Source organism: Protomyctophum bolini (assembly GCF_963924005.1).
Source record: "Protomyctophum bolini genome assembly, chromosome: 20".
Classification (NCBI taxonomy): Eukaryota; Metazoa; Chordata; class Actinopteri; order Myctophiformes; family Myctophidae; genus Protomyctophum; species Protomyctophum bolini.
The window spans coordinates 36,664,532-36,692,458 of NC_137881.1; positions in this window are offsets into that span (position 1 = coordinate 36,664,532).

Sequence of the window (27,927 nt, forward strand, 5' to 3'; positions counted from 1 at the left end):
TTTGGTGAATTGAATATAATAGTACCACAATGGAAACAAGCCCTTCCGGCCTTTTTCTAATAATATGTACAACAAATAAAACACTGCAGACTTAGTGCTTACAGCGAGTCTCTCTCTGGCGCCCTGTGGAAGTCTCTTCCGCAGCACTCTGGTTATATTCTCACTCCTGTGCGATGATTTTCAAATCCCAGCAAATAAACAAAACGACGTAACTAATCACCGAAACAAAGCCTGCTAGACCTTGGTAAAAGTCTATTCTCGGAGCTGGGAAGCGTCTCAGGTCCCCAGCTTCTCTCTAAAATGCACTATTTTAATCATTAAATACAATGAATCCAACCAGATCGGCGCAGGCAAAACCCGGAAATGCCGTAGTAGAAGAAATGACTCTGCCCGGTAAATTCAGGGTACATTGCGTTATTAAAATGGCGCAAAGTGCATTTTAGAGAGAAACTGGGGACCTGAGATGCTTCCCAGCTTCGAGAATAGACTTTTACCAAGGTCTAGCAGGCTTTGTGTCGGTGAGTAGTTATGTTGTTTTGTTTATTTGCTGGGAATTGTAAACACTATCACCAGAGGGCTGCGGAAGAGACTTCCACAGGGCGTCAGAGAGACTCGTAAGGACATGGATTAGCTCAATTCATGTATTAGTGTATTAGATTAAAATCACAGACTATTTACCTTTAACTTCAGATGCGTGCCTGTAGATTCCGGGATAATAATAATAATATGATAATCCGACAAATTGGTGATTGTGAAACAAAAACAACAGACAGTGAAGACACGCTTGCTCAAATGATGTTAAGGCACTGTTGTTAGGACTAGGGAAGACAGTTTCCGTTTCCTTTCGGACCGGATACTGCAACAAGCGTTCATAGCAACGCCCATAGCAACCAGTAACAATAAACAACAAACTATTAACCACGGCAAACATCGTGGTTCTAAAATACCCTCACTGAACGAAGGTTGTTATGATAAAATACACACAACTTGTTAGAAAGTGTTATCCAAATGCGTTTCAATGCTGAAACCATCTATAAATATCGCATTTACACTGTTTTGTTATGACAGATAGTCACGTGACTGACGTCATTCATCAAACAATAAAATAAAATAATTTGGTACTTTATTATCCACTCAAAATATAACTTTTGCACATGCATTGCACACCATTTGGAAGTGTAAAATCATGTTATTTTTTACACAGAGTGAAGAGATGAGGGTTGGATCACAAATGACTGTAGGACATTATTTTATATGTTATATCAAGCCAGTACAAATCCTTACCCAGAATGCATCAAGACTGCTCTTATAATAAATAATAGTATTTTTTATTCTATTATCCACAAATAAAAATCTTAATGGACCTATACATTTAACAGAACTTATATTTTCTAGTTGGATGTTACGTTTCGACACGAATTGGATTAGTTGTTTCGCGCATGCGTACTGTGTTCACCATTGCTATAATGGGACAGATCTAACCGTGGCTGTGAAGCTTCCAAAAATGAAGCGGCTGGAGGAATCCAAGGCTTCATAATTTGAAGCATAGGGGTACTGACAGATCTTCGAAAAAGGACGCGTAGGGTGTGATAACTTCCGCGGCAGCTGGGATCTCGATGGGAGACGAGCAGATGTGGGTGCAATGTCCGTCTGAATCGTCTTACAAAGTTTCATCCCACCCCCCCCGCCCCCTTAACCCATTCTGACCTGACATCAGATTCTAAAAATGTCTGTTTTCTGAAAAAGCTATGTTTCTATTTTAGTCATTCTTCGATTTTTCAAAAATAGCAGACCTACAAGCTCGTACGCGCTATGAGCTTGTAGATCTGCTATTTCAATAGCTAAAGCATAGCATAATGGTAACACCAAAAGGGGTTCTCGCCCAAAATGGGTTAAGAAAGTGAAAAAAATGAAAGAGAAAGAAATCTTCTTCACACTTGCTCTGCCGCCATTGTTATTTGAGGTCGTTATTGTGTAAGTCGATGTCTAGTTATGTATTTTGGTCTAGTTATGTGTGCCCGTGTTATGCATCTAGTTATGTATTTTGGTCACGGACCACAACTCTGAAAAGGTTTTGTGTGAGAAGAGAAAGATCGACATAAATAGTTGGATTACATAGTTAGTTCAAACATAGCCTATACATGAACTCTTTCAAGGTTCTGGGTGACAAAGCCAGACACTAGAGGGCGCTTGTCACCACCATCTGCATGATACTCATTTGCATACTACAGGCAGGAACAGGAAGTGGGGGAAAATAAAGTGTTTCAGAAAAAATAATTTGTCTCTGGATTTTTTTTCCCAGACTGTGTTTTTTGTCAAAACAAGCTTTTTTTTAATTATCCATGGCCCCTGACTCAGGAACCAATGGTTGGGGTTGATTTTATTTTTTAATTACATTTCTCAGGTGAAAGGAAAGATGTTCCTCTGCCTCCCACATGCAGCTTTGTTTACATCCTGGACACATCGCGCCTGCAGTGGCTCCTAAAAAAAGGTAAAAACACTGTAAACGATTGAATTAAATCATTAATAGGCCTACCTGACACAAAGGGTTAGGAGTCCAGCGTCTGTGGTACTCTAGAGTCCATATAGGAAGGCTGTCCCAAAGGTGCGGTGCTGCCGAGCAGAAGGCCCGGTTCCCCCCGTGGTTCATAGATTGGCGTTGGGAACCTCGAGTAGGAATTTATTTGCAGATCTGAGGGTGCGGGTGGTTTGGTGGAAGACAAGTTTATTTTGGGGGGAGGGTTGATAAGTTTCTGTAGGTATAGGGAGGATCGTGTGTAGGTTTATGCAGTTGTGAGTGTTTTTTGTGGTTGCATCGTAGAACACGCTGTTGTATTAATTTTTATTATTTCCATTTTCCTTCTTTATGGTGGGCACACTTTTATGTTGTCGTCGTTGTTGTTATTGTTGCTTGTCATGGCTGCCAGTTCCCACCTGATGTCGTGTGGGAGTTCAGACTGATCCAGATCACACTGAATAAATGCAAGCTTACATAATGATTTAACTGAGGGGAGATCGTATCATTCTCTTTGGAGGAAAGAAACCCAATGCCTACACACACACACACAGATGATCTGTACATCTTGGACTTGAGTCCTATACTCCTATACTTTTTTGTACTCAGACTCGAGCTCCGAGACACGTGGGAATCTCTGCTGCCAGTTCCCACCTGATGTTGTGTGGAAGTTCTGACTGATCCAGACCGTACTGAATACATGCTAGCTTGCATAACGTCTTAAGAGTAGGACTCAAGTCTAAGATGTACAGATCATCAGCAGTGTTGCAGTTAACTTTGTATCCTCCAAAGAGGATGATCCGATCTCCCACTACGCAACAGCACATACTATACATTGGACAGGGTCCTTTCCCCTTGGGCTCAACCTTCTTCCAGGAGAAGGTCTTTGGACTGAATTTCCACAGATCATTGAGGTCCTGGAAATTATTATCGTAGCCACCAAATATGTACAGCTCTCCAACGTAGGTAAATGCTGAATGACAACAGCGTTCTTCTGGAAGAAGCTGTGCAGACGGTGTACTCAGCCAGAGGTCGGTCTGTGTGTCAAACACTCTGATGTCGTTGGAGTAGATCCAATCCCCAAATACAAACATCTTTGTCCCGATGATGGTTGAAGAGTGACCGTCAGAAGCAGTGGTCGGAGTTCCTCTGGTGTTAATTAAAGTCCAGTCCATTGTGCTGGTGTCCAACTTGTACATGTCATTAGTGCATCTAGTCATCTGGTTGAATCCTCCAAGGATAAACATGAACTTCCCCAAGACACAGGCTGAGTGGTCCCTCCTTGCCTCTAGAACAATCCCAGAAACCCTGGGTTTGAACCATCTGTGGGTGTCCACATCAAATGCATAAAGCACATTGTAGTATCTCCCTCCCCAGCAGCCTCCCCAGAGGAAGACTGTATCTTCTACCAGCACGGCTGTGTGGCCCCAGCGACGGGATGGCGCCTCAAGGTGACGTTCTCCTCTCCCAGACGTCACTGGGGTCAACTTCCTCCAGCATAAAGACACTGTGTTTAAGACCTGAACATCAAAGTTTTTACTGTCTCCTCCAAAGCAGTACAGCTCGTCCTGCAGCACCACAGCTGCCTGGCGGTAAATCTTTACTCCTCCTTTCAGATGGACGGTCCAGCGCATCATTCTATTATCAGAATCCTGTTGCTTCTCTGTCCAAGAATGTAGTTCTGTCCCAGAATGCAGTTCCGTCACTGGACACTACCTTTTATATCGCTATAGTGCTACACACGTCACATGAAGCCTCCGGCCAATCCGTGAAGCCGGCATGTTGCGTCGGCCAATCAGGAAAGCCGAAGGACTTGATGTTATTGGTCTAAAAGCACTGGTTCTCAACGTGGGGGAGTCTGTACCTCTGTAACCCCTTTTCCATCCTTCCCCCCTGTCCCCCCGTGTGTTAACACTTGCATGACGGCACACAAAACAAACTTCAGGGCCCGGGCGGCTGGCGTAGCTGTCTGGGCACCTGTGCTCGTAATCCAGCTTTACAGCGTATTGCGGGTTCGAGTCCCGACGACCTTTGCTGTGTTTCAATTTAAATGGATGTTTTCTCATGCCAAAAAAGCGCTTTGAATTGAGTGGTCTTACAATAACCTAGAACTTGACTTAAAGTCCGGTTCACGGGGGGGGGGGGGGGGAATCACGTCTTCGTGGCCTTTTTTCGTGCATTTGTTGGCACTGGCTCCCAGACTCCAGGCACTGTGCGGAAGCATGTAATCGCTTACATTGACTTACATTCCTGTAGTTTACTCGGACGTCTTTTCAGTGGACACCGACGGGCTCAGCTCTGGAAATAGAACAGATAGCCTACACTACAGTGTATATTCTTCGAGTGCACCGACTCTTGTTTAGTTTCCATTTTTTATGCAGTTGTGAGTGATGGTGAGTGTAGCAGATCAACTCATCAAAGGCACCGCTCACTTCACACAAGTGTGATATTTTGGTTACTTCTTAGGACACGCTGTTGAATTAATTGGTCATATTTTTGAGAGGCACTAGCCCCTCCTAAACACAGGTTTAGTTTAGTTGTGTTAATGTTGGTTGTCATGGCTGCCAGTCAGAGATGGCGACTCCAGTTAAAAGACTCCTTACTCGAGTCGCCACAAATGGGACTGTAGACTCGACTCGGACCCGCCCCTTAAAGACTCCAGACTTGACTTGGACTTGAGCTCAATGACTCTCAATCACTAGTGCAGTATTGACTCTCAATCACTATAGTGCAGTTTTGACTCTCAATCACTAGTGCAGTATTGACTCTCAGGGCTCTATTAACCACGTCCGTTTTACAATGGGGTAATACATAAATTGGCCTATATTGGCCTCGCTCTGCGCACAATGGTATTATAGAAGCCTTATCGTCCCGTGTTGAACGCAAACACGTATGGCATACGGCGTTCCTGAATATTTTAGCATTGTGGGAGTGTCCATATGTTAATTATTTTCGCTTTGCGCAATTTGCTATTAAGCCCCTTGACTCAGCGCATAACGATTTGACGTGGGTCTCAGCACCTCATAAACGCAAAAAAAATGTTTGATTTCACACGAACGCGCAGTTGGTACAAATGCACGTGCATGGGAAGTTTGGGAACACATGAACACACACGCTACTCCACGTCATGACGTCAGTCAATCACTGTCACAGTTTAAATATCACCACTCTCACATGTCCAGCCTGAGAGAGAACAATGGAGTATATACTCGGCAGAGAGTACGAGAGACGCCACCGCCGTTCTGAGAGGGTCTACAGACAACGAAGGAATTACTTAGGACTGACAGGTATATGCCTATATAGGCTATAGGCCATAGCCTTCTTCTTATTCTTTCTTCTTTGTTTTTTGGTAAATAATACAACTTCATGAAGGCTGTGTGTGCGCACGTGTGTGTGTGTGTGTGTGTGTGTATGTGTATATGTGACAGGTGCCAGCTAAAAGTGCCTCAACTCGCCAGAACGAAATGGTCTAAATGGTCAAAATAAAATAGTTTTTTTTTTTATGTGATTTTTTTTTTTTTCATATTAAGACAGTTTGAATGTTGAAGAAGGTTTTTATTCCAACAGATTGTTCATTTGGGCAAATTAAACGTATACATTTATATGTCAAAGTAGGCTTGTTTTTTAACAATGTTTTGGGACCGGAGAAGCGCAGTTCTGAGATTTGCATGTTGTTTTCGATTGGTCCTGGGATCTCTTTGTCCTGAGGTTTCACCGCCCATTAGCGTGCTTGTGTTTGTAAACAAATAATTATTCTACATGGCTATAGTATGGAGGAGCTTTTGGGTTATACTTTACAGGAAAATAAACAAAACCACGTAGCTACTCGCTCAAATACGCTTCCCAGTCTGGAAGCTATTTCTACCGTACTTCCACCATCACACAACAACAGGCTAAAAGCTAGCTAGCCTAGTTAGCTAGCTGTCGTGTGTTAACAGAGGGACATTGTCTTAACTGCTGAGATGTTGTCATAAGCATCTAAACACATGTTTTCACTCCTAAAATGTATAAAACTAATAATACATGTGAAACGTTGCCCGTTAGTGCTATATTGCTTCATAGCCATGGAAGTTATTGCTTGTTGCTGCTTGTTCCTCCTCCACCCGCGGCGCAAAGAGCCAAAAACACTCGTCTTTTCTTTAAATTATAACTCGCTCATTTTTTGCTCATTTAAAAAAATTCTATATAAACTACGAAATTCGGGCTTTCATTTGGTATATAGATCGTTTGTGTAGGCCGTCTCTACGAAACGGTATCAAGTGAAAAGGAAATGTCGGGAATTCGTTTTGTGTAAAAGATTATCGTCAAATATATGGCCGTTAGTACTGTTAATTCAACATCCGGTGAGGGGAGGATACGGATCGTGTATGTATTGTGTAGGGAAATCAGCGCATACAGTGGGTGGGCTTTAGACCGGATGTAAGCCTTGCACACTAACCTTGCACACTAAATAGAAACCAGGCATGTGAACGGATCTGTTTATTAAGAATAGCAAATCTACAAGCGCACAACGCATCATAGCCTGATTCGTCGGTTTTATTTATTTAAAATACTGGGTCAATTGTCTGAACACTTAAATTAGTATTTAATACTTGAATACTTATACTTAGTATTTAATACTTAGTACTTTCAAAAGGGTTTATTGACAGGTAACCTAGTGGGGGAGTGGTTAGTGGGTGGGGGAGTGATTATGCAAGACATTAGGGGTGTGGACAAGCATCTATTGTCACACCCATTCCAGAGGTGCTAAATCTGATGAATCTTTGCAGGCCAAATTATCTACTTTGCATCTGTATCTGTTATCTGTTTCAACAAGTTTTAGATGGTCATATCTCCTTCAATTATTGTCCAATTTCATTGAATGATACATCATATGAAAGCTTACATTCTGTACTTTAATAATCTGTAATCTGTAAAAATCGAGTTGAGGACCAAAGTGCTGGCACCTGTCACATATATATACAGTGTTGGGAAAGTTCTTTTTTTTTAGGAACTAGTTCAGTTCACAGTTCAACATTTTTTAAATGAACTAGTTCCGTTCATAGTTCATCATTCAACATTTTGAACTAAAGTTCATAGTTTGAAAAATGAACTATTATAGTTCTTTTTCGTTCTTTTTTTGCTTTAATTTTTATATATTTTTTACATTTTACAAAAATTGCTCTTTTGCAATGTGAAATGCCACCGAATTATTTTTCCTTCTCTATATGGGCTTTTGCATACTTTTATTGTGAAGGCAAATATTTCTGAACGTTCTCAGAGCCTGCATCTCCGCATGCTGGGGTTGGCTGATCTACAAGCTCACAACGTGTCCGGACGCGACGAGTTGTGAGCTTGTATATCAGCTATTTTCAGCACGGAACACATTGTACGGCGAAGAATAAATCAGGCATCACTGCGCTTCATTCACTGTGGAAGAGAGATGTTTTTTGTTGGCCGTTCGTGGCGATATTATGGACAAGTACCTCCTCTAAACGATAATAACCAACTAAGTTATTGGAAGCTATTTTTCGTGGCACATTATGTGTGTACAACAACAAGTTCCCTCAGTGTTTGTGTTAGGAGTTGGGACAGTGTCTGCTGTCTGTCAGCGTGCATGATCATCATGCAGTAGCTAGATGCGCGCTCCAGTGACGGCTGAGAAAGATTAGTTAATGTGTGTCGGATAGGGACTTATTGATGGGTTTTCCGCTAAATATTAAGGCATGTTTAGGGTGTGTTTTAGTGCCGGGGATTTCGCCTGGAAGGCTCTATTGAAACACTCACTCTTGAACGAAAGTTGAACGTGAAAAAGTGACGTTCACACACGCCAGAAATGAACGTGTTCACAATGACGTTCATCAAACAGAAATACAGTACGTTCACTTCACGTTCACCCTAAATATGAACGAGTTCGTGAACGATCGTTCTTTGAACGCGTTCGGGTACAACACTGTATATATATATTAAAAAAAATAATAGGCCAATATTGTTATTATCTCACAGAGACGCAATGCAGAGCTGAGCTGCGCCTCTCCCGTCAGGCAGTAACCAACATTTGCCATTTGGTCAGCCACGACATCGAGCCCGATGTCACCTGTCCCTTTACTTTGCCAGTTGCTGTTAAAGTCAGTGTTGCACTATATGTTTATGCTGGTGGCTCATTCCAAACTCACCTCAGCTCACTTGGAGGAATGTCACAACCTTCCGTAAGTCTGGCTATACATGCGGTCACCAAAAGCCTCCTCCGACACGCCCGTGAGTTCATCACGTTTCCCACAACACCTGCAAGCCAACATAGGGTGAAACAGGAATTCCTGGACAAGTATGGGTTCCCTGGAGTTCTGGGTGCCATAGATTGCACGCACATCCAGATTCGGGCTCCGGATGTGAACAGTGTAGCCTATGTGAACCGTAAGGGAACCCATTCCATCAATGTCCAGGTAGTTTGCGATGCATTTCAATACATCACACATGTATGTGCAAACTTTCCTGGATCAAGCCATGACACCTACATCATGGATAACTCTGTCATACCTACAATCTTCGGGAGGGACCCCCCTCCTGACGGGTGGTTGTTAGGCGACAATGGTTATCCTCAAAAAACCTGGCTGATGGTGCCATATCAGGGGCCAACAACGGTGCGTGAGTTTTCTTTTAATAGAAAACACTCACGGGCGCGTGTGGTAATCGAGCGAACATTTGGCGTGCTCAAAAAGCGATTCGGCTGCTTGGACAGGTCAGGTGGAGTCTTGCAATACACCCCTCAAAAAGTAGCATAATTCTTTGCCGTATGCTGTGTGTTGCACAACATATGCCTGCGTCATAGACTGGTGCTAGAAGGCTTTGATGAGGAGAGGTGGTTGGATCATTACCGGAGAGAGCAGGCAGAGCTGCATGTACCAGCTCCAAATTATGAGAATATAGTCCAGCGGGCAAACGCAAAGGCAGCGAGGGACCAGGTGGCAGATGATCTGGTGCGACGCGGTCGCCGTTAGTTGCCTGGTAAGCAAACTACAAACAGATTATTATTATTGATAATTATTTTTCTTAGCCTATCGTAATTTTGATTTATTTCAGACGGGAGACGCCAGCTCACAGTATGTAGCCTCCACATACTGGCACGCATTCCGTGCGTATATGGCCCTTTAGGCCTACACTCATTCTGCAGAGCAGAGGAGCTGATCGAGGAACTTCAACAAGCATTCAGGTCTTTATTGCACTTTTTATTCACTCATTTTGTCATTTTTAGTTATATATATATTTGGCATTTTTTTTTGGAATAGATTAAAAGTGGTTAGCTTTTTTAAGGTGACTTTATTTGGATTTCGGGAATAAGAGTGACATTTAAGTTTGGAAGCACTTTGTAGTTTGAAGTACTGTGGACATTTCCTGGAAATCATGCACACTTTTTTCGTACAATCAAGGCCCTCGCCGGGAAACAGCTCCGAGACCCTTCTCTCGATTTGCAATTGCAACTCACATGCGGAGGTGTGTTTATTCTGAAATAAATTAAATGCACAGAAAGCTGTTCCATTTTGCCAGACTATTAACGTCTCCCTTGTCTTCCTGCAGTTGAACTTAAACCATGATGACCTGTTCTTTCCTTGAACACATTTGAACTTGAGTTTCACTCGCACAGAAAACGGGTAAGCTTGCATTTAGAAATGTTTATTGCAAATAAAATAATAATGACAGATTGCTGTAAACTTAGATTTATTTATGAGGTCAATCATTTTTTCCGCCTCGGCCCACGCAGGCGTGGACCTCGGCCACGGGAAGGACCAGGAGTCGGAGAACTATAAAGTCGGCGACGGGCCGCTCTGGTGGTGCTGGGGGAAGAGCGAGGTTCCGGAACCGGTGGTGCTGGTGGTGGTGCGGCTGGTGCCGACTGTGGAGCTGGAGGTGCGGGCGGAGGTGGAGGGGCTTGGGCCGTCGGAGGAGGGTGCCTTAACGACCCCACATGAGCGAGCCGCTCCCACGTTACAGCGCAGCGCTCCATAGCGTTAGCGCTGCGCTCGAGCGCTTCGGCGGCCCGCTCATGTGAGGCAACGAGCCGTCCCAGAGTGTTCTCAAGCATTTGGAACCCCGCCTGCTGTATGTCCAGGAACGGTGCATCCCCGTCCCTGGACAGTGCTCGACGGGGTCCCCGCCTGGGAAGACTCGCGGCCTCGGTCGCTGCCCTAGGCACACTCCCCGACGGTCCTTCCCCCGGGTCCACCTCCTCCTCCTCTCGCTCTTTCCCCGCTTCTGGCTCCGACCCGTCAACCTCCTCCTTCTCCTCCTGGTCGGAAGCAGCTACGTTGGAGGCGGCCGAGGAGCCATCTGTGGAATTAATAATGAATGAAATTAGCTGCATTGTTTGACTGCATTCGTTGCAATACATTTAATTTTGGAGATTTGTGTGATGTTGTCTCATTCCTTTCCAATGGGTAAATGTTGTTAGCTATAGGCTATGGATCCACATGTGATTTATCATTGTGAGATTGGCCATTATTATACTATTTATTAGCCATGCTATGTTACCGAGATGTGTATTCTCCCACATTACACCACCTGGTGTATAGGCCATGCAAATTAAAACTGAAGGCAGCGAAATCCAACGACAAAATACGGAATTGGGATAAGATAACCACACAAAGAAAAACAAACAAACAAACACATGAATCTTCTGAAATCCAATTGTTAAAAAACCCCGAAAGAAACTGATGCCTTCCACTCTTTTTGGACTTATAGCCAATAACCCGTTTGATATTATTTAATTTCAAAATATATCTATAGCCATTTCCACCGTATATACGTGTAGAATTTACTAAATGTGAATTTAGACAGGTAGTTGACTGCAAGCTTGTTGAAGCTGACAAACATTGCAGTCCAAAAGCGTGTGGTTATTATCTTGACCAATTTTTTTTTTCTTTTTTCGTTTTGATAACGAAATAACTGCCTTCAGTTGTTATTAATTAATTTTATGGAATTGCGTGGCATGCATGCGCCTATACACTCGGCCATCATAAACCAGGTGGTGTTCATTTGGGAGAATCCACCGAAACCCTCTATGCTTTCGGCGATGAGGGTAGAGGCGGCGAGATCCTCGGCTGGTGTGAGAACCTCCAACGTAGCTGTTCCTCCTCCCGTGGCCGACCGCTGCCGTCGGTTTGCGGCAACCTTTGGATTGAATAATCTATTGTCAATTTCAATATAAGGCAATATGCCATGGAGAGCCATGCACCTCTATTAATCCCCAAGCCATTCTGGTCAATGTCAATATTCAACTCAAGTACTCAACATACCTTCTGTTTGCTCGTCCTCCGGAGATCAGCAAACCTTTTTTTAATTTGTGCCACACTGCGGGTGACTCCGGAGGACGCACAGACGGCCGCCTGCACCTCAGCCCACGCCTGCTTAATGTGGTCGAGGCGGGGAGCCTGGGAAGGAGTCCCGTAAATGGCCTGTTGACGTGCTTTGACCTCATGCACGAGCACTCGAACTTCTTCGGCGGAGAAGCGAAGAGCCCTCCGCCGATTTGGCATGTCTTCCATGTCCGCCATCATAATAGCTTTGCACAGACCGCAGGTGATTAGCTGACTTTTAAAGGGAATGGCATAATTGGCTGGAAGGAGAAAACGCCCTAAACACGCCCATGACTAATTCAAGGCCGTTTTGCGCACTCCACGGGGTGTCGAAAGCGCTTCTTAACATGCTTAAAATTGCTATATGACTTACCACACGGCCCCAGCTCATATTACTGTAATCTTATATGTCATATTATTGGAAGTGCTTAATAGAGCCCTCAATCACTAGTGCAGTATTGACGAGTCATTAACGTATTATTGGACCTACATTAATGAATGAAATGCCTGGGGAAAAAAAATCCAATCCCATTCCTTTACCTTCCCGCAGCGCAATTGCACAAATGAACCTCAGGTGTGCGGCGCTCAGCTGATGTCATAGTTCATACCCAAATGAACCTCAGGTGTGCGGCGCTCAGCTGATGTCATAGTTCATACCCACAGTGGCGAGGCGAGCACAAACTGATGCACGGTGGAGCTTTCATCACAACATTTAAATATTGAAACGGCAGAAGTAAACAAACGTGTTTGGCTCCGCATCAGCTATCGAAGGTCATTTAACGTTTCTGAACCATCAGGTGTTTGTGTTTGGTGTGCGCTGCGGCTGCTGACCTCGTTAAACACTACGTAATTAATGTTCACTGCATTAACGTCAAGTTCCATATTGCCCACCATGCCCACGTACATTGGTTGCAAAAATGCTTAGTTGTAGCCTATATACCGTATGCTCCGTTGCACGTCGCGCATCATTGGTTATGTGCCCAAAAGAACAGATCTGCAAGCTGTCAACACGCCATGAAACTAGGTGTCGACAGCTTGTGTCTGTTTTTTTGTTCGCAATGGAACAAGCCATGCATGGGTTTCAGAGGCTGATTGATGTAAACCGTGAACCTACAGTTTTAGATATTTAATATCCTATCTTGTCACTTGTCACGACAATAGCTGTAGTTCTGTTTTGGACCATTGCACGAATAAGATGGATAATGCAAAAGGTTCACTTTTAGGCCATTCACAACTGTCCTGGAAATGGAACCATGAGATGGTTGGAACTTTGAGCCAACGTGAGTATACGCTGTGCCATTCCTCCTGAAACTGGCTGTGGTTGAGCGTCCTTGTTATGCACAGCAGTACGCAAACCAGAGGTTTTCTCTTTTCTTTTTTTTGTGAGTGATGGTGAGTGCAGCAGATCAACTCATCAAAGGCACCGCTCACTTCACACAAGTGTGATATTTTGGTTACTTCTTAGGACACGCTGTTGTATTAATTGGTCATATTTTTTAGAGGCACTAGCCCCTCCTATACACAGGTTTAGTTTAGTTGTGTTAATGTTGGTTGTCATGGCTGCCAGTCAGAGATGGCGACTCGAGTTAAAAGACTCCTTACTCGAGTCGCCACAAATGGGACTGTAGACTCGACTCGGACCCGCCCCTTTAAGACTCCAGACTTGACTTGGACTCGAGCTCAATGACTCTCAATCACTAGTGCAGTATTGACTCTCAATCACTAGTGCAGTATTGACGAGTCATTAACGTATTATTGGACCTACATTAATGAATGAAATGCCTGGGGAAAAAAAATCCAATCCCATTCCTTTACCTTCCCGCAGCGCAATTGCACAAATGAACCTCAGGTGTGCGGCGCTCAGCTGATGTCATAGTTCATACCCAAATGAACCTCAGGTGTGCGGCGCTCAGCTGATGTCATAGTTCATACCCACAGTGGCGAGGCGAGCACAAACTGATGCACGGTGGAGCTATCATCACATTTAAATATTGAAACGGCGGAAGTAAACAAACGTGTTTGGCTCCGCATCAGCTATCGAAGGTCATTTAAACGGTCATTTAACGGTCACACCAAACACAAACACCATCGGGTGTTTGTGTTTGGTGTGCGCTGCGGCTGCGGCTGCTGACCTCGTTAAACACTACGTAATTAATGTTCACTGCATTAATGTCAAGTTCCATATTGCCCACCATGCCCACGTACATTGGTTGCAAAAATGCTTAGTTGTAGCCTATATACCGTATGCTCCGTTGCACGTCGCGCATCATTGGTTATGTGCCCAAAAGAACAGATCTGCAAGCTGTCAACACGCCATGAAACTAGGTGTCGACACCTTGTGTCTGTTTTTTTGTTCGCAATGGAACAAGCCATGCATGGGTTTCAGAGGCTGATTGATGTAAACCGTGAACCTACAGTTTTAGATATTTAATAGCCTATCTTGTCACTTGTCACGACAATAGCTGTAGTTCTGTTTTGAACCATTGCACGAATAAGATGGATAATGCAAAAGGTTCACTTTTAGGCCATTCACAACTGTCCTGGAAATGGAACCATGAGAAGGTTGGAACTTTAAGCCAACGTGAGTATACGCTGTGCCTTTCCTCCTGAAACTGGCTGTGGTTGAGCGTCCTTGTTATGCACAGCAGTACGCAAACCAGAGGTTTTCTCTTTTCTTTTTTTTAATGAGACTCCAGACTCTACTCATACTCGTGGCTAAAGACTCGAGACTCGACTTCTACTCTAATCAGACTCGAGCTCCGAGGCACGTGGGAATCTCTGCTGCCAGCTCCCATCTGATGTTGTGTGGAAGTTCTGACTGATCCAGACCGTACTGAATAAATGCTAGCTTGCATAACGTCTTAAGAGTAGGACTCAAGTCTAAGATGTACAGCTCATCAGCAGGGTTGCGGTTTCCTATGTATCCTCCAAAGAGGATGATCCGATCTCCCATCATGCAACAGCACATATTATACATTGGACGTGGTCCTTTACCCTTGGGCTCAACCTTCTTCCAGGAGAAGGTCTTTGGACTGAATTTCCACAGATCATTGAGTTTCTGCAATTTATGATCGTAGCCACCAAATATGTACAGCTCTCCAATGTAGGTGAATGCTGAATGACAACAGCGTTTTTTTGGAAGATGCTGTGCAGAAGGAATGTTCACCCAATGGTTGGTCTCTGTGTCAAACACTCTGATGTCGTTGTAGTACTGAACCCTGCTCTGTCCCCCAAATACAAACATCTTTGTCCCGATGACGTTGGAAGAGTGACACTCTGAAGCAGGGGGCGGAGTTCCTCTGGTCTCAATTAAAGTCCAGACCATTGTGCTGGTGTCCAACTTGTACGTATCATTAGTGCATCCAGTCATCTGGGTGAATCCTCCATGGATAAACATGACCTTCCCCAAGATACAGGCTGAGTGGTGACTCTTCGCCTCTGGAACAGTCACAGAAACCCTGGGTTTGAACCATCTGTGGGCGTCAACATCAAATGCATAAAGCACATCATAGCACTTCTCTCCCCAGCAGCCTCCCCAGAGGAAGACTGTACCTTCTACCAGCACGGCTGTGTGGCCCCAGCGACGGGATGGAACCTGCTCAAGGCGGTGTTCTCCTCCGCCAGGGGTCAATGCAGGGGTAAAATTCCTCTCTGTCCCAGAATGCAGTTGTGTCACCGGACACTACCTTTTATATCGCTACAGCGCTACAAACGTCACATGAAGCCTCCGAGGCCAATCTGTGAAGCCGGCGTGTTGCGTTGGCCAATCAGGGAAGCCGAAGGACTTGATGTCATTGGTCTAAAAGCACTGGTTCTCAACGTGGGGAAGTCTGTACCTCTGATACCCTTTTCCACCAGGACCCCCCGTCCCCTTGTGTGTTAACACTTGCATGACGGCACGCAACTACCACTCAAGGGCGGCTGGCGTAGCTGTCATGGCACCTGTGCTCGTAATCCAGCTTTACAGCGTGTCGCGGGTTCGACTCCCGATCCCGACGACATTTGCTGTGTCACCACCCCCCTCTCTCTCAGTTTCATGTCTGATTACTTTTTATCCGTCAATAGAGGCAACAAAAGTCCAAAAAATATCAGTTTAAAAAAAAAGGCCGCAGTCACACCTATCAGACAAGCGTCTTATGGTTGTCTGATGAAAAGCATCAGACAAGACAGCTCCCAATTAATTTCTAATGGGAGTCACGTGGTTTGATGAGACAAACGTGTTTCATGGGGGGGGGGGCAAGACACAAGACAGAAAACATTTTGTAGGCGACAAACTGAAGAACAGGGCGGGACTTCAGACAAGACAAAAAGGGTTGGGTTTACCCGCCAACCAATAGGAGAGAAGGTCCGTTTGTTACGCTGCACTGGGCGGTCTTTTCACACTCTGTTGTTGTTTTTTTTCTGCAGAGTGCAGACACGGAAGAGGAAAGAGCCTATGCACTTTCGTAACGAAAATGATTTTATTGTTAAGTAAAGTAGTTTGGTCTGTTCCAGTAAGCAATTCAACAGGAAAATATAATCCCTGCCCGTCGTGGCCGAACAGAAAATTAAAACAAACGTTATAATTCAAGGTGCATGCATTTTATCATTCACTCCTAACCTAGCTCTGGTCCATATAGCCTAATGCTTATATGATTCTGCCCTGTTATGATCTGAGTGCCTATGCTGTGTAGCCTACTTGTACGACTGTACGTGAATATACAAATGTACTAGATATTTATTGTGTACTGCCTGAACTGAACTGTAACAGACTTCTTGTTAGCCACTGGAGACGTCACATGAGGATCCAATGTATATATAATTCTGTATGTGTATAATAAATTGTGAACCCTTGGCGATACTGTCTGACTGTCCCGTTATTATCGTTCTCCCAGGTCGTACCAAAGGAATAATTCAGAGAGATTATCACACACCACCCAGCCTGCACACACACACACACACACGCACACTACCGGTCTGCCAGAACCGGACGAGGGTCCAGTAGCCTACCTAGAGAAACACAACACCCTGCATTGACAGAATGGACCGGAGCTACTTCTAAACTGCAGAAACAGTACAGTAGCATATCAAAAGAGATTGCATGCAAGCTATCAAATAATTCAGGTGTCACGTCGACTCCGTGAAGTTTCAGATCTCTCGTTCCACCTCGTATCAGTTTGTTATTCCACCCGACCCATAATCAATAGTTATCCGTCTGACTGCACGGACCAACGATATAAAAGGACATCAGTGCTTTACACAGAGGATGCGATAGTATAAATGAAGGCCTACTTCAAACCATTCCATATGATTTGGTTGTTAAAATAAAATAAAACTGTTAATATGAATGAACATGTTTTCAGTTCGCATGGGCAGTGCGCATTGGACTGGAGATTATGAAAGAGTCGTAGCCATGACTTATATTTCTGAAAATGCTACTGCTCCCAAACAATCATTTTGGGCATGAAATGTTGAAGGATAAATGTAGATGTGATAATGATGTGCCGTGTTGGCTATGCCCAATGGGCCTACTGTACATTAGGCCTACTTCAGATTATGGTTCAAATATGATTCCCCCCCTTTTTTTTCTCTCATTTTTTTTAATAACATTAACATTGAGGTGTCCACTGGCAATGCACTCTTCAATCTGTCGTCTCCTCTCCTGAAGTAACGCTGAACGGTCTGACTGCAGATAGAGAGAGCCGTGCGCCCAGGTGCAATTATAGGCTCCAACTTGGAGACGCATGTCATCTCTTATCCTATATTTCGCCTATAGCCTACCATCGACGTCTGCGTCATGGCTAACAGCCTGAAATGCAGCAAGTCGTGTGTTGTGGTAAAATGGATGCGCTTTATAAAAAATAATGGAGTCGTTGCTAACAGAAAATATTAATTTTCCACAATGATGCCATGCTTAGTCTGCGTACCTGGAGGCTATACATACACACGGAATCAGTGCCAGACTTGGCACCTACTGTGGTAGTGGTACTGATAAAGTGGAGACAGCCGTGCGCCGGGACACAACTTGGAGTCTCCAAGTTACGCGCAGCTGTCTCCAGTCTGGTACTAAGTTCGTTCGACAATCAGTACCAGATTTGTCGATTCTATCTGGCACCGATTGTGTGCAGGTAACCCCCCAGAGACGCAGTCACGCAGGAGAGAGCATCATGGCGTCATTTGACGAAAAATTAATTATTTGTGTTTCCATGTACCCCGTACTGTACACCAAGAGCCATCCGTTCCACTGTAGGAAGGACATGAGATGGGCAGCATTTCAGAAAATTGGCCGTGAGATAGACGAAGATGGTAAGTAGGCGAGATATAGCCTAACGTAGGATAAGATGGGATGGGTAACAGCATAGGTTGGCACCATGCAAGGAAGGGTCTGCAGCACCTCTATTAAATATAGGCAATTTGTTCCAAAATGTGTTTAAATGATTTGAACATGCTTAAATAAGACTATAAGGTCTAGTAATGCTAACATTTTGCTACATGTGTGCTTCGGAAATGCGCACCGGGAGTGCTACTCTCCTCAGTGCGCTATTTCCGAACGCGTGTAACTGTGCACAGATGCGATGTTGTGATTTATTCTTCATTTGATCGGACTTTTTGATTATTCGCGCGCGTACGTGCCCCACGCATCCAGTTAATATGTGCTGTGCGCGTATGCGGGGCTCGCGTGTGCGTGTATCATACTGTGATTATACACTGCACACACAAATGATTTTATCATGTAAAAAAATATGAAGGAGATGCTTGTTGTAGGGATCAGGCATCATACAGTACTCTACTGTATGATACAGTACTCTATACTGTATGATGAGTAGAGTAGAGTAAACCCAGACCTCTGCAGTTTATTGCCTTGGGAAACAATTTGAATAGGACAGAATACAAACCATGTTGATTGAGTGAGTCATTCTTTAACGTTTTGATAGGCCTATAGTATATATCTACCAAATGGACAGGTGTCCCTTTGGATTTGTGCTATGCTTCATTTCCGTGTCTTGCATACTCAGCACAAAAGTTGCTTTGATAGGTGGACAGGCCTCCGCAACCAGTACACCAGGACAAGGCGAGAGTTGAGAAACCCCAAAAGTGGCAGTGAAGGGAGGGGCACTCACAAATGGCCACTGTATGAAATTATGTCATTTCTGGAGCCCCACATCACGGAGAGAGAAACAACCTCCAATTTCCCACCTCCAAATGGTAAGAGAAATATTTGTTGTGACCGTTTTGAGGCAGCACACAACAGGCCAAAGTTTTCCAATATATCTTTCAACCTTTATAGACAGCAATCAGCAGCACGCCAGCCAGGACTCCCAGGAGCCATTCTATGCTGGAAATGCAGGTAATAAATAATAATACACAGCACGTGTATTATGACTGTAATATAGTGACTGTTTCCAAATTCAACACCAACGCTTAAAGAATTGTACACAATAAATATGTTTGGAACTTTTCTCAGATGAAATTCAGCATCAGCAGCACCCAGCAGGTCACAGCCGCCACCTCTTCCCTGACAGTGGTGAGACGCATATTACTCATGACTGTTAACAAATGCAAGACTTAACACACATTTAGAGCCTTTTTTCCTTTTTGTAATTTACTTTTATTTGGGAAAAGAACAGATAAATGCTTGTCACATTACAGTGTTTTGCTTTTCTATTCAGTCTTTGTGCCGAAGAGCCTCTGCTACATTATTTGTCCTTGTACATACGATAAAGTATCTGCATGTTTTTCAATGGTCCCTTCATTTTTGTGTGTGCAAAAACACACCAAATGCACTGCCAAAAAATAAAATGAAATAACACTCTACACCAGGCCTGCAAAAAAGTTAGATCGCAATCTCCCAGCAGATCACACAGGCAAAAAAATAATATTATACCATTGCTGAAAATAGTTTAAATATGGAATAGCAGAGCTGGTGTTACATAAGACAAATACACTTGGAATTGGAAATAGAGGGGGATGAATGGAATATGTAGGGTTTGTTGTATTTAATCTGTAATGCTACTGACATTTATGCACAGCAACACTCTTGAAAACAAAATAGTGGGTTTGAGCTGACAGGCCCTTTTTGATGTCAATCAATCAAGTCCCCTTAATTCAAGTGGCACATTCCAAAAATATTTTGGAACTTTTTGTAATACTTTTTAAGGGCATGTCATGTGATCTACCTGCACAGCCCTTGTGATCTACTGGGCACCCCTGGTCTACATGTAATGCCAGCATCGCTATTCCAGAAACCCCTCATGTAAAATGTTAAACTAAATTATTTATATAGTTATATAGTATATAGTTATATACTATTGTGGGGATAATATTTATATAAATAAATGTATAACTTCTCTAATATATCTATAATATAGATAATTATTTTGAGGTGGTGCTCTACACAGACATTCACCATGTGGTTGTGAATTTGACTGAACACAGTTCTATCAAAAAGATGGGTCCGCGTCAATATGCCGACGGTCCATTGGTCCGATCGACAACCTACCTCAAACCCTCACCCTAACCCTAACCTCCCCCGGGGCAGACACCTAAACCTAACCACCCACCCTCTCCCGACCCCCAGCGCACCTCGGACCATTGCTCCTTCGGAGCAATGGTCCGTCGGATCATAGGGTGCTTCCCCAAAAAGATTAGCATCCCCTCATCTCTAACATCCAGAGCCTTGGTTTTTATTTTCTGATCTGGAGAATTTAAAGATTGTCTCCCAAGATGTTCATCAAATTTGTCGCACACCTTTCGTTAACATGCAATGTATTGTGAACTTGCATTTCCATTACCTTTGTAAAGTCATGAGAGAATCCTAGGATGATTCTAGTTCAAAGCATCTGTACACTTTTAACCCTTGGACTACTAAACCCGGAATAAACGGAATTAATCGAAAAATATAAACATGCCATATCCGGAATAAACGGAATTTATTGACTGTTATTTATTGGGGCTTCAAAGGAGAAAAAATGAGCATTTTTTCGCTAATATTGGGTGTAATCTACCAAAAAACGGCCGAAATCCGCGTGACCGTGCGCCATCGCGCACGCGCACCGTCTCTATGTGCGTTGCTGTGAAAAATGTGATATTTTGCGATGTTTTGGGGTTGATTTGGGGTTAATATGACTTAGTAATGAAAAATATGGCATTATCCTAGCATCGACGAGAGTCACGGCAGTGGCTTGGGTCAAACTACTACCGGATGTTGATGATCATTTGAACCGGAAGTGACTCCCCTAGATTCCTCTATTTTTGTCAAAATCAGCATAATGGTGCATTCTCGCCATCTGGTGGCAATTCTGGAGAAGACACTAGGATCGTCAGTCTCATCAAAACGATATATTCAAACCATCAGATCTTTCTATTAATAGTGCTGATTTTACCTTATCTATGATGACATTTCTGGAAATGTGTTGTATTTCATGTATTTGTTTTTCTTTTGAATCTTGGGAATTCTGAACCTCTATTTTCTTTCCCATTTGTTAATAGACAGAAGTCTCCCTCCGTATCAGGTGCCCAGCTCGCCGTTTCCTGCTGAAAGAGGTAATTATATGCATGTTAATCATAACCGTTTACAAACACAACACCAATCCAAACCATACAGGTGTACACAATATATGTATGTTTGATTCTAACTTCATAGAAAGAAGTGTGCAGCTTCACCAAGTGCGCCAACCCTACATTGATGACAGTGGTAAGAGAATTATATTAGTAATAAGACGACTAATTTCAAATTCGACATCAAGCCATAAAGCTGTATTCAATAACATGTTAACCCTTACTTTACAGATGCCACTCAGATTTCCAGGCAGGACCTGTTTGCTGTTGAAAGGGGTAAAAATAAGACATGCATATTAATCAGAACAAATGTTTACAAGAACAACAAATTCAATAAATGTTTGAACCTTACTTCATAGAAGGGAGCCAGCAGAAGCTTTCTTATTCCTTCGTTGCTCTAAATGTTAAGACATGAAACCTTACTTTAGACTTTATACAATTTCAGAGCCAACTGACACGTGGTCACCAGCGGCTGTGGAGGAGGACCCAGAGTACACACTCGATTTGGGGTTCCTGAATGTACCAGGTAACATGTTGTGATAGTTATCCAAACTAAATTACACTTTGCTAGAGTTTTAGGGCTTACAATTCCAATAGAAAGGTCTACTGACATGTTTGCAACGGGAACAGAGCGGCATTCCGACGCATCGCCGTTCCGACTCCCCCCCATTTCGACACACCCCCATTCCGACGCACCCCCATTCCGACGCACCCCCATTCCGACCCAACACACAACCCCGCCTCCCCCAGCCCCCACCAAGCACCCCACCCTCCGAAACGGCGTCCGAAACGTAGGCTACACAATCACCCCCCCCCCCTCCGGAATTTAAACACCGCCAACGCACAGGGAAAGGCGCACGTGTGTGTGCGCTCGCGCGCGCGCGTGCCAATTCTCACATTTGTCGAAGCATAGGCCTATTAATCCGACCATTTATTACATTAAATAAAGATCTGTCTCGGCTGTTCATCTGTCCATGAAAGCAAACGGCACGGTCAGGATGACATGTGACATGACAGCGCACGAGAGAGAAAATAATAATAATTGACTGCATACGTAGGCTATAATGAGTCCAGGCATCCCTGCAGGACACCCGCACCCTCCGGGCGTTCACTCCATTTGCTCGTGCGTACATGTGTGCGTGTCGTGTGTGTGTCAAAGTCAAAAGTTTTTTTTTTTTTAATACAGGTCATATTTCTATCCTTTTATTAAATACAAATAAACTTATACATGATGTACATCTGTCTCGCCTGTTATTACTTATTCTTGCTTTGTCTGCCATCTGGAATAGAGAGATTCCGTTTTTTTCCGGAACCGGTGAGGAATGTAATTATGTAAAGGGAGGCTGCCTTGCGCACAGCGAGAGAGCGAGAAGCTGAATAAACCCGGGAAAGTGCCTTCTTCTATGATTGATACTTTGATAGGACAGCCCACTTAATTTCATATATTCCCACTGTAGGCTGCATGTCAATTTTTGAACAGTGTAGGCTCTATCGTTTAATGTTGTCTCATACACATATAAAAAATCTGAACTGGCTGTAATTCTTTGCTTCTTAGCAAAACTGAACTTGTATGCATAATTACATGCTGGACATATCTGTTGCGTGTGTGACTGTGTGTGTGTCTTCAATTATGTGCCCACGTCACCACGTCATTGCAACATAGGTAGGCCTATAGTAAATTTGACTTGCGCACCAGAAGGGAAACAAAGAAAAAGATGACCAAAGACGGTGAAAAGTGGAAGCGCTCTGTGAAGTCCTATATGTGCCACACTGTAGGCCAGTGATACTCAACCTCAGGCCCGCGGGCCACATCAGGCCCGCGGGACCATTATGACTGGCCCACCAATGAAAATCAAAAAAAAAAGAAGAAAATGAAATCTGGAAAATGAAATAAAAATAAATAAATCTGAATGAAGTTATCTTTAATTACATTATTATAAGTAATACTATTAGAGTTGTACTATTACTCGAACGAAAATAAAAGCTTGGGGGGGGGGGGGAGATGCAATGCAAATGAAAGACATATACTGTGTATCCCTATTCCCTGACATAATTTTATAGCTAAACGGTCAGAATTCTATTTTATTTGAATGATGAAACCCAGCTGCCATTAATAGTTGGAAATGGAAATTGCGGAAATTGCGGAAATGGAAATTGCTGAAATTGTAATTGCGGAAATGGTGGAAATGGAAATGCGGAAATGGAAATTGAGGAAATTGCGGAAATTGCGGAAATTGCTCTTCACTTATAGCTATCTATTTTCAGGTAGATTGTTTTATTTTACTCAGTCAGCCATATCACTACTCATTTTTTTTCATGAAAAAGGTCATAGCTGGGTAATCTATTTTCAGGCAAATTGTGTTTATTGTATTTTATTTTACTCAGCCATAACAATTTATTTTCTGTTAACCAACTTGCTGGCTGGCAGGCAGGCAGACAGCTACTCATAGACAGGCAGACAGACAGACAGCTACTCATGGAGAATTGGACAGGCAGGCAGTCAGACAGCTACTCATAGACAGGCAGACAGACAGCTACTCATGGAGAATTGGACAGGCAGGCAGACAGCTACTCATGGACAATTGGACAGGCAGGAAGGCAGACAGCTACTCATAGACAGACAGACAGCTACTCATGGACAATTGGACAGGCAGGAAGGCAGACAGCTACTCATAGACAGACAGACAGCTACTCATAGACAATTGGGCAGGCAGGCAGACAGCTACTCATAGACAGACAGACAGCTACTCATGGACAATTGGACAGGCAGGAAGGCAGACAGCTACTCATAGACAGGCAGACAGACAGCTACTCATGGACAATTAGGCAGGCAGGCAGACAGCTACTCATAGACAGGCAGACAGACAGCTACTCATGGACAATTAGGCAGGCAGGCAGACAGCTACTCAGACAGGCAGACAGACAGCTACTCATGGACAATTGGACAGGCAGGCAGACAGACAGCTACTCATTGACAGACAGACAAATAACTACTCATGGACAGACAAACAGGCAGGCAGGCAAAGAGCTACTCATGTTATGTTATTATAACAGCTACTCATGTTATGTGCAATCATTTGTGCAGTTATGGAAACAGCTCTTTGTGTTTATGCAAGAAAATGTAACACATTTATTTATTTACATATTGTGTGCATGCACATTGTACTTTGATACATTTTGCGAAAATAAAGCAATTGAAAGAGAGAAGTTATCAACTATCATTAATGTCGTAATTTTATCTACTGGCCCCTGGCCCCTTGCCATTTTTGTAATGTGGCCCACAGGTAAATCTATTTGAGTATCCCTGCTGTAGGCCTTTGTTATATTATGCAGCATAAGCCTAAAGGTGTATATCAGCGATGTGTACTGCACTGTACAGTCCATATATTTGATCTTTATTAACCTATATTGAATGTCAGTCACCAGGTTTTCTTCAGATTGTGTACACTGATTTTCTAATTATTATGACACATGTAGGCCTATACTGCACATTATGAAATCCACTTATGTTGAGATTCCTCTCTGAGCAGCTTTAAGCTGCATGGCTGTTGGTTTGTTCGTTCCTACTAAGTAACGAATTTTGCTTATTCATACAGTACCCTCTACAAGCCAGCACATTTCAATGTTTTAAGTTAACATGCTGGAAAAAATAACAGATTTACAAGCTATCGACACATATAGGCCATATGTACAGATTCGAATGTTAGCTTTTTTTTTTTTGTATGCGCCGCCGCGCAAAGTTATGCCGTATAATGCATTGCAGAATGCAGCTACATTCACGTCTTGTGGTCTGCACCATGGGTGGATATATAAGCGTTGTTCAAAAACGTTTGTATGGTTGTCGACAAGTCCTGCAAAGGAGCGATGCACTTCACTATTCTACCACAGTGGGCTATGCAATAAGTCTCTCTCTAGTCATGGGCTTTAAAGCGAGCTGGGCAGTGCGTGTCTGTGATCTGTTAGAGTGAGAGAGAGTTCAAATCGTGTCCTCCTTTTTTCCATTAGAATCAGTCCTAAAAGAGAGACCGGGTTCGCACTCCGGGTTCGCACTCCTTTCGGGTGTGGAAGATAGGCTTAAGGCTGCGCATTAGATAGGCCTACTACTCACAAGTAAGATAACATGAAAATATTGGATTAGTAGCCTATTCACAAGGAAGATTGAAAATAACAACAATAACAAGAATCATAGCCTAGGCCTATATAACAACAACAACAACTAATAATACAAATAATAATAATATGATGACAACAATGATGATGATGATGATGACAATGTTTATAATAAAATATATGTGACAAGCATATTATTGCGTTTTAATATTCCCACTGCAGGGCAACACGTAGGCCTACGTGACTGCTTTGAGGTTACGCAGCATGCAGGCTATATAATATCTTATCGATCATTGAAGAAGACTCGCTGTCCGGCAATCATACTCTGTCATCAGTATAATAATAATAATACTAATAATAATACTAATAATAATACTAATAATAATAATAATAATAATAATAATAATAATAATAGAGATAGAGTCTGTCCGTCAGACAGACATCTCGACCATACGGAAAAAAGGCCGCCTCCCCACGCACATGCACGGAGTGGGGTGGTGGGGGGGCTGGATTGATGTACGTATCGGAGGCGGGGGGGGGGGGGGGGGGGGTCGGAGTGGCGGGGTCTTTCCCAAAGTGGAGAAACCCCGCCATTCCGATCAATAGGGTTCGGAATAGCGATGTGTTTAATCGTCGGAGTGGCGGGGTCTTAACCAAAGGGGAGAAACCCCGCCATTCCGATCAATAGAAGTCAATGATCGGAATGGCGATGCGTCGGAATGCCGGTGTGTAACCGTTTGCAACAATACCTAATAGAGGACGAACCCAGACAGTCCCAGTCTCTGCTGGCAGCGCCAGCCTGGGAGAGAGGTCCACAGCCTGCTGAACGTGGTAAGATGTACAGACAAGACATTGACAATTAGAAATGCAACAAAAGAAAATCAAGCTCAATATCATATGATTAAACTTCTTCATAGTTGCCAGTCACAGCACACTTGCTCGCACCAGCCAAGCAGCAGGGCCGAGTTGGTCAGCAGCAGACCACAGACCCACAACCCCTGGACCCGGGTATATGCAGTCCCCAGCTGGTGAAAGTGGTAAGGTGTAAAAGACAGTCATTGACATTTACAAATGCAACAAAAACAATTCAAGCTCAATATCATATTATGATTAAACTTTACTTCCTAGCAGCCTGTTACACAAGACGACGAGGGAGGGGGTCCAGTCAGTCACCAGGCCACAGACTGCCAACAACGGTACCTGGGTACCAGGCAGGTCACCAGCCAGTGATGGCTGAAAGTGGTAAGACATTCCAAATGAAACCATTTCCATTTAAGAATCTAACTCAAAAGCAATTGAAGGTTCATATTGTGATTAAAACTTACTTCATAGTAACAGCCACAGCCAGAGGCAGAGCCAGAGGCAGAGGCAGAGCCAGAGGCAGAGGCAGAGGAGGGTCGGCCAACCAGCAGTGGTCCAGACCACAGGCTTCTGCAGGGTCAGCCAGTCAGATGACTGGACCACTGGCCTCTGCTGTGGTTGAGCAGAGGCCTGTGCTGCCATCGGCTAGTGGAAATGGTAAGATCTTTAGACAACTCATTGGGATTTGCAAGTCAAACACTAAAAAATACAAGCTCTATATAATGCTATTAAATCTTACTTCATATCAGGCAGTCACACCTACAGGGAGTGGAATCCTGCCACCAGGAGCCATCAGGCCAGACCACCAGCCACTGTTGGTCAGCCTATGGTGCAGCCATCACATGGTGAAAGTGGTAAGATACAGAAAAGTCATAAACATGTGTACAAAGCAAAGACAAAAACAACTCAACCCCAATGTAATATTTGATTTAAACTTTGTGTGACTATAGTCAGATTTGACATGATGGTTGTGTAATACAATAAAAAATCAATTTCAGGTCAATGTAATACATGGTTGAACCTTTGTTGAACAGGATCCAGTCAGCAGCAGCAGACGGCCTCTGGGTCTGGGCAGGGTGCAGGCCCTGCAGGGTCAGAACAGCAGCCCAGCGCGTTCGAGCGGGATGTCCTTCACCAACTGAAGGACGGACGGGACCTGCAGCCTGACACCCACCATTTTGTCCATTTCATTGGCCATGAAATGGACAAGCTGACTCCATTGGCCAAAAACAAACTTCGCCTGGCCATTCACATGGCACTGGCGGAGGCACAAAACTTGGACCAACCCCAACCAACGCCATCAACTGCAGGAAATGGGGAGAGAGATGGGGGGGAAGACACGCAGTAAAGGCCGTCAGGATCGGGAGTCGAGCCCGCGGCACACTGCCAGACTGGATTACGAGCCAAGGTGCCTGGACCACTGAGCCACGGCCATATTTCTTTTTTTTTATGACAATTATTAGTGTGGTTCCAGACTATTGTTATTGTAAATGAGCGATACTTTGCCGCACTACTCCTCCCCCAGAAGTATGTTATACTTTAGCTATTGAAAAGTAGCAGATCTACGAGGCACCG